Below are 6,000 nucleotides of genomic sequence, written 5' to 3'. Positions count from 1 at the left end.
TGACCTTTCTTAATCAGTGCATCATTTGGAATTTGTGGCAGTGGAGGTTCTTGACAACTTTTAAGCTTGAAAACCATAGTCTGCATGTAAAGATTCCCTTGTGAAGGCAGGCCATGATTTTCATCTTCTTCATGCTTGTCATTAGTAGCTCTTTGCTGACCCTGCACATTTTTAACATGCAAGAATGCAATCACTAGCAGTTTCTGGATTACTGTTATAAGGATTTATGATGATCTTCATAGCCTGTTGAGTTAAAAAAAAAGTTTCCCAGAGGACCAGAAGCACACTATGACACCAGTTTCCATTTTTAGCATATGTCCCAGGGTAAATTTAATGTTCTGATGACTGCTTTAAAATAGACCTTTCTTTCACTTAAGAAATAGATACTTCTTTTCATTAAACATATTCTATCTTCTGTAATGAGAAAAGAAAATCAAATGGCAAACAGGAAGAAAAAAAAGGAAAATAAACTTGAAATGAACATCAAGTAGGTAATTGTCTCTTCTTATACTTAATTCAACTATTGAGTTAAATTTATGTGCTAAAGGTGATGATGCATTAGGATGATGATTATCTATAATTCAAGCTTGTTCTTACAAGAGTTAAAAATCTGAAGCATGCAAACAAATCACTCATTGTTTTTCCTCTTCCTCCCACTCACTTAATTATTTAGTTTTGAAGTTTCAAAATGTCATATCTGACCACATGCTATTAAAATATTTCAGCCATTTGATAACTGGTTCAATAATCTACAAATACATTTTAGCCATTTTACAGTTATATATAATCTTTGTTGACAAAATTCATAACAGATAGTTGCAAACTTGAAAACCATCCTATTACATGGGAACTGAATTCTAGGGAAGTCACATCTGGGATTTTGGGATGGTTCTTATTTCTGCTGTGCTCATAGACCTATGTGCCAAAATGTCTCAAATAAAAATGGAAATGATAAGGTCATGGTACTGATAAAAAAATGCTATTTTGAGGACAAAGAATCATAATGAATACTGAAAGATAAGAAGATGTAAAAGCAAATAGAGTAGACTGCTTGGTCTTTCTACCTCTATACGTGATTTCCTACCAGCTGTTCTCCATCAAGCAGGGTTTTATTTCATTTTTTTTCTTACTTTTAGTATATTTTATTTTTTTAATATGAAATTTATTGTCAAATTGATTTTCATACAACACCCAGTGCACATCCCAACAGGTGACCTCCTCAATATCCATCACCCACCTTCCCCTCCCTCCCACCCCTCATCAACCCTCAGACTGTTCTCAGTTTTTAAGAGTCTCTTATGGTTTGGCTCCCTCCCTCTCTAACCATTTTTTTTTTCCTCCCTCCCACCCCCAATAGTTTTCTGTTAAGTTTCTCAGGATCCACGTAAGAGTGAAAACATATGGTATCTGTCTTTCTCAGTATGACTTATTTCACTTAGCATAACACTCTCCAATTCCATCCACGTTGCTACAAAAGGCCATATTTCATTCTTTCTCATTGCCATGTAGTATTCCATTGTGTATATACATCACAATTTCTTTATCCATTCATCAGTTGATGACATTTAGGCTCTTTCCATAATTTGGCTATTGTTGAAAGTGCTGCTATAAACATTGGGGTACAAGTGCCCTTATGCATCGGCACTCCTGTATCCCTTGGGTAAATTCCTAGCAGTGCTATTGCTGGGTCATAGGGTAGATCTATTTTTAATTTTTTGAGGAACTTCCACACTGTTTTCCAGAGTGGCCATCAAGCAGGGTTTTAAAATATAAATTAGGTCACACTACTCCCTTCTCAAAATCCTCTATCAGATTCTCATGAGGAATCACTCTTAGAGTAAAATCTGAAGTCCTTTCTAAGGCTGAAGTGACCCACAATGACATAGTCTCTTACTACTTCAACTTTGTCACTCCAGCTTCAACCCAGCTCATCGTCTGCTTTGGACCATCCTGGCCTCATTGCTGTTGTTGAATAAACCAAACATGTTCCGTTCTCAAGAACCTATTGCTGTATCTTCTGCCTAGAACACTTTTCATCCATGTATTCATTTGGCTCTTCTGCATTTCATTCAGAGAAGTTTGTGTGGCAACTTTCAGTGTTTCATAACCATCATATCTCTTTAGCCTGCTTTCCTTTTCTATTTAACACTGATCAAATCTATTTTATACTTACTCATTGCTTCTCTTTTAATAGAATATAAACTCAGTGAGTGCAAAGGCTTCACTTCTTGACCGTACCCATCATTTTCTCATTTTTAGTTGACCTTTGTTTTGCTAAAGTCATTTCCCAGTAGATTTCCAAAAAGAGGCTATAAAAGGTAATTACCTGAACACTTGAATGTCAGAAAATTTCTTAAACCTATCACCCACCAATCCTTGGAATAATAGCAAACACATTGTTTTATAAATACAGTGTGTTGATAGGAAATTATGTCATTTTTAAAAATATTCTTGTGATTTTTTTTTTCCTGTCCTTATTTCTGGACACTCTTAAGATCTTTTTTCCCCTATTTTTCTGAAATTGCAAGTTAATGTGCCTTAGTGTGGCCCTCTTCTTTTATCATGCAGGAAGTTTGGTGGGTTCTTTCACTCTAGAGATTGGGATCCTTGGTTTTAGAGGACCTATTTTCTAGTGTTTTGTTACCAACTTCCTCTACCCATTTTCTCTGTTTTGGTTTTTTTTTTTTTTTTAATTCTATTAAAAAGATGTTCAGGATTTTGGATTGATAGTCCAAATTTCTAGTTAAAGCTGTATTTTCCAACTGAATGCTTTAACTTTTCCTCATACTTGGGAGATATTTTCTTGAATTTATCTTCTCACCATTCTGGAGGGAATAGAAATATGGAAAAATTATAATTTTTAAGGGCTTCCTTGTTCTCTGAATTTCTTATTTATAGCATATCATTCTTTATGTTTATGTGCAACCTTTTTGCTTATCTTCAATATAAATTAAGGTTTTGAAGTTTTCTTTTTGTCTCTGTTTTTTTTAAGTGTTTCCTTTTTTGTTTGTTTTGGTCCCTCTCATTTTTGATGGATACCTTACCTACCTTGCTGGGGATCCCTAGCTGTAGGGAGACTTTATCTACATTGCTGGAGTATATGAGTTGAATAATCAAGAGTGAGTTGACTATATTGACAGAGCTGGTCACCTGGTGGTGTTTAAATGTCAATCTTACATCTTCAGTAGGAGCCTTACAACTATTAGTATCTGAAAACCCTTTCCCTGGAATTATTATTTTATCAAGATAGTTTTCAAATCTTGGTGGAGGTATACAAGGAGAGAGGTGATAGATACTTGGCTCCTAACTTTCTGGGAACCAGATAGGGAAAGAAAGATGAGGTCACCCTATTTTATATGCAGTCATTTATGTAATCCTTACCTTCCCATTTTCTACAGTTCCTGGTATCTCTAAATCCAGTCTGTTTTCCTGTAGGAGACAAGTATGTGAGGATGTGAGACATGAAAGTCAAGTGCTTTTTAATCAAATTTTCAACCAATCTCAATTTTTTTAAGTCAGTGCATTAACCTTGTTTCTCAGCATATCTCCAAATGCTGAAAGTTTCAGGGGTTCTGCAGGATGGATTGTCTTCATTGTTTTATATCATCGATGATGGATTGTCATTAATATGTTTTTCTGCACTAAACTAGGTGGTGACTTTATTGACTGGACTAAATCAATTATGACTGTATGGGGTTTAGTTTTCCAAGGCAGATCCTGCAATGAGGAATTTTTTGAAAGTGGTTTATTAGGCCTGGGGAAAACAGTAGACAGTTGAGGTTGTGGAATGGGAAGGGAAGGAAGTGAAGCAAGGATGTTGAATCAAGCAAAATCCCCAAGAGAATTTTTTAGTTTAATCCCACCTCAGAGCTCAGGAGACCCAGGGTTGGTGCAATCAGGAGGCAAGGAAGTTGGTGTATCTAGACTATCACACCCGCCAGTCATAGAAGGGCTACCTGTTGCTCTCTGGAGTACGCAGGCACACGGAGTGGGTTTTCAGTCTAGGAAACAGATCTCTAACAGAGACACTAGTATTGGCTAAAGGGCATGGAATGTCAGATAAAGCCACTGTGCATGAAATGCGGATCAGAGAGAATATGATGGCAGTCTAACAGCGACTCGTACACCACTTCTCTATCCATAAACTTACTTCTAAAATTCTGTTAAAATTGTTGCTGTCTTTTTTTATCCCTTATTGGTAAGTTTTGGTCATTACATTTTGTTTTACTTTATTTTAGCCATGATCTCAATCTCACACATTTACTAGAATTTGCTAGGGGAAGTCCCAAGTTTCTTTTATTAACGTATTGTACGTTTATAGGAAAGAAAATATGATGCAATGGAAATAAACAGGAAATAATATGGATAATTTTAAGAGGAAAGAATAAAAAGTATTTGTTGATTACTAAATACATGTATCATATTAGTCAAAATGCTGACGGTTGTAATTTTTGTCATATATTCCTCAAGTTGGTCAAAAATAATTGGGGGGAGGGGGAAACACCAAAAAAGGTGAAGGGCAAAACATGGCAGAATAATTTGAGTTAACAGAATTGGAAATGTATCAAATGATGTTTTCCAAAGATTTATAAAACTAGATATGGAATAATCTTAATGAAAATATAATTACAGTTGAATTACAAAAGTATAGTTTACATAAGTTATTGGAATTAGAAATACCATCACTTAGTAACTAACCATGATTTAAGATTTTTTTTAATACAGTTAAAAATACCCTTGGTATTTCAACCCAGTTTTCTGAAAGTTGGTGGAAGAAAGCAAAAAATAAATTACAATTTATTTGAGAGAAATTCAAATTTATTCTCATTGAAGGTAATGAATGCATAATTGTTTTTTCTGGGGGAAGAGCAGGTTCTTTGAACATCTCTAATTTTATCCTCTCCTATCCCAAGTAAACTGTCCCAAGAAGTCTAAAGGTCATTTTTTTAAATTTATTTTTAATGTTTATTTATTTTTGAGGGAGAGAGACAGAGGGAGAGAGAAAGAGGTGGGGTAGAAAAAAAGGGAGGCGCAGAATCCCAAACAGGCTCCAGCCTCTGAGTTGTCAGCACAGAGCCCAGTCGGAGCTCGAACTCACCAACCATGAGATTGTGAACTGAACCCAAGTCCAACACTTACCCAACTGAGCCACTCAGGTGCCCCCAAATGTCCGTGGTTTTAAGGTAAGCAAATGGGAATGGCCTTTTTTTTTTTTTTTTTTTTTTTTTTTTACCGCTGGTTGCTAGCCATTCATAGAAAATATATTTTAAGTTTCTACAGACATTAATTTTAGATATAGGTAAAAATATACATATATATTTGGGTCTACTCTCAGGTTCTAAATATTTTGGGGAGTGGGGCACCTGGGTGCCTCTGTCAGTTAAGTGTCAGACTTCTGATCAGGTCATGATCTCACCATTCCTGAAATCGAGCCTGTGATGGGCTCTGTGCTGACAGCTCAGAGCCTGGACGGAGTCTGCTTTGGATTCTGTGTTTCCTTCTCTCTCTACCCCTCCTTTGCTGGCTGTCTCTTTCTCTCTCAAAAATCAATAAACATTAAAAAAATTAAATATTTTGGGGAATAATAACAAAACTTGATAATATAATAAACCTTAGATATTACATATTTTTCCTAACTGCTTAATTACATTTTGTTTACGTGATGATGGATTTATATCCTACTACATGTTTTCCACAAATTTTTCCTAAACAATTTTGTTGTGTTAACTTGAAAACTATGTACAGTATATAAGAAAGTGCTAAACATGTAATAAGAAATAAGTAAATAGTTGTTATCTGGCAATTAAATAACATGGTGATATTTAAAATTTGAAAGTCAAACAATGTTTGGGAGCAGAAAAATATCAAGAAGTTTTATAATTTTATATTACAAAATATGTGAAATAGGAAATATTATCTAAAAAACTAGTATAGTAAATAATTATTCAATTTATTTCAAATTCATTTTTCTAAGAAGTATAGTTCTGAAGAAAATGAAAC

Source organism: Lynx canadensis, chromosome D4, assembly GCF_007474595.2.
Source record: "Lynx canadensis isolate LIC74 chromosome D4, mLynCan4.pri.v2, whole genome shotgun sequence".
Taxonomy (NCBI): Eukaryota; Metazoa; Chordata; class Mammalia; order Carnivora; family Felidae; genus Lynx; species Lynx canadensis.
The sequence above is the reverse complement of the archived record's forward strand: the minus strand, read 5'-3'. Positions refer to the sequence as shown.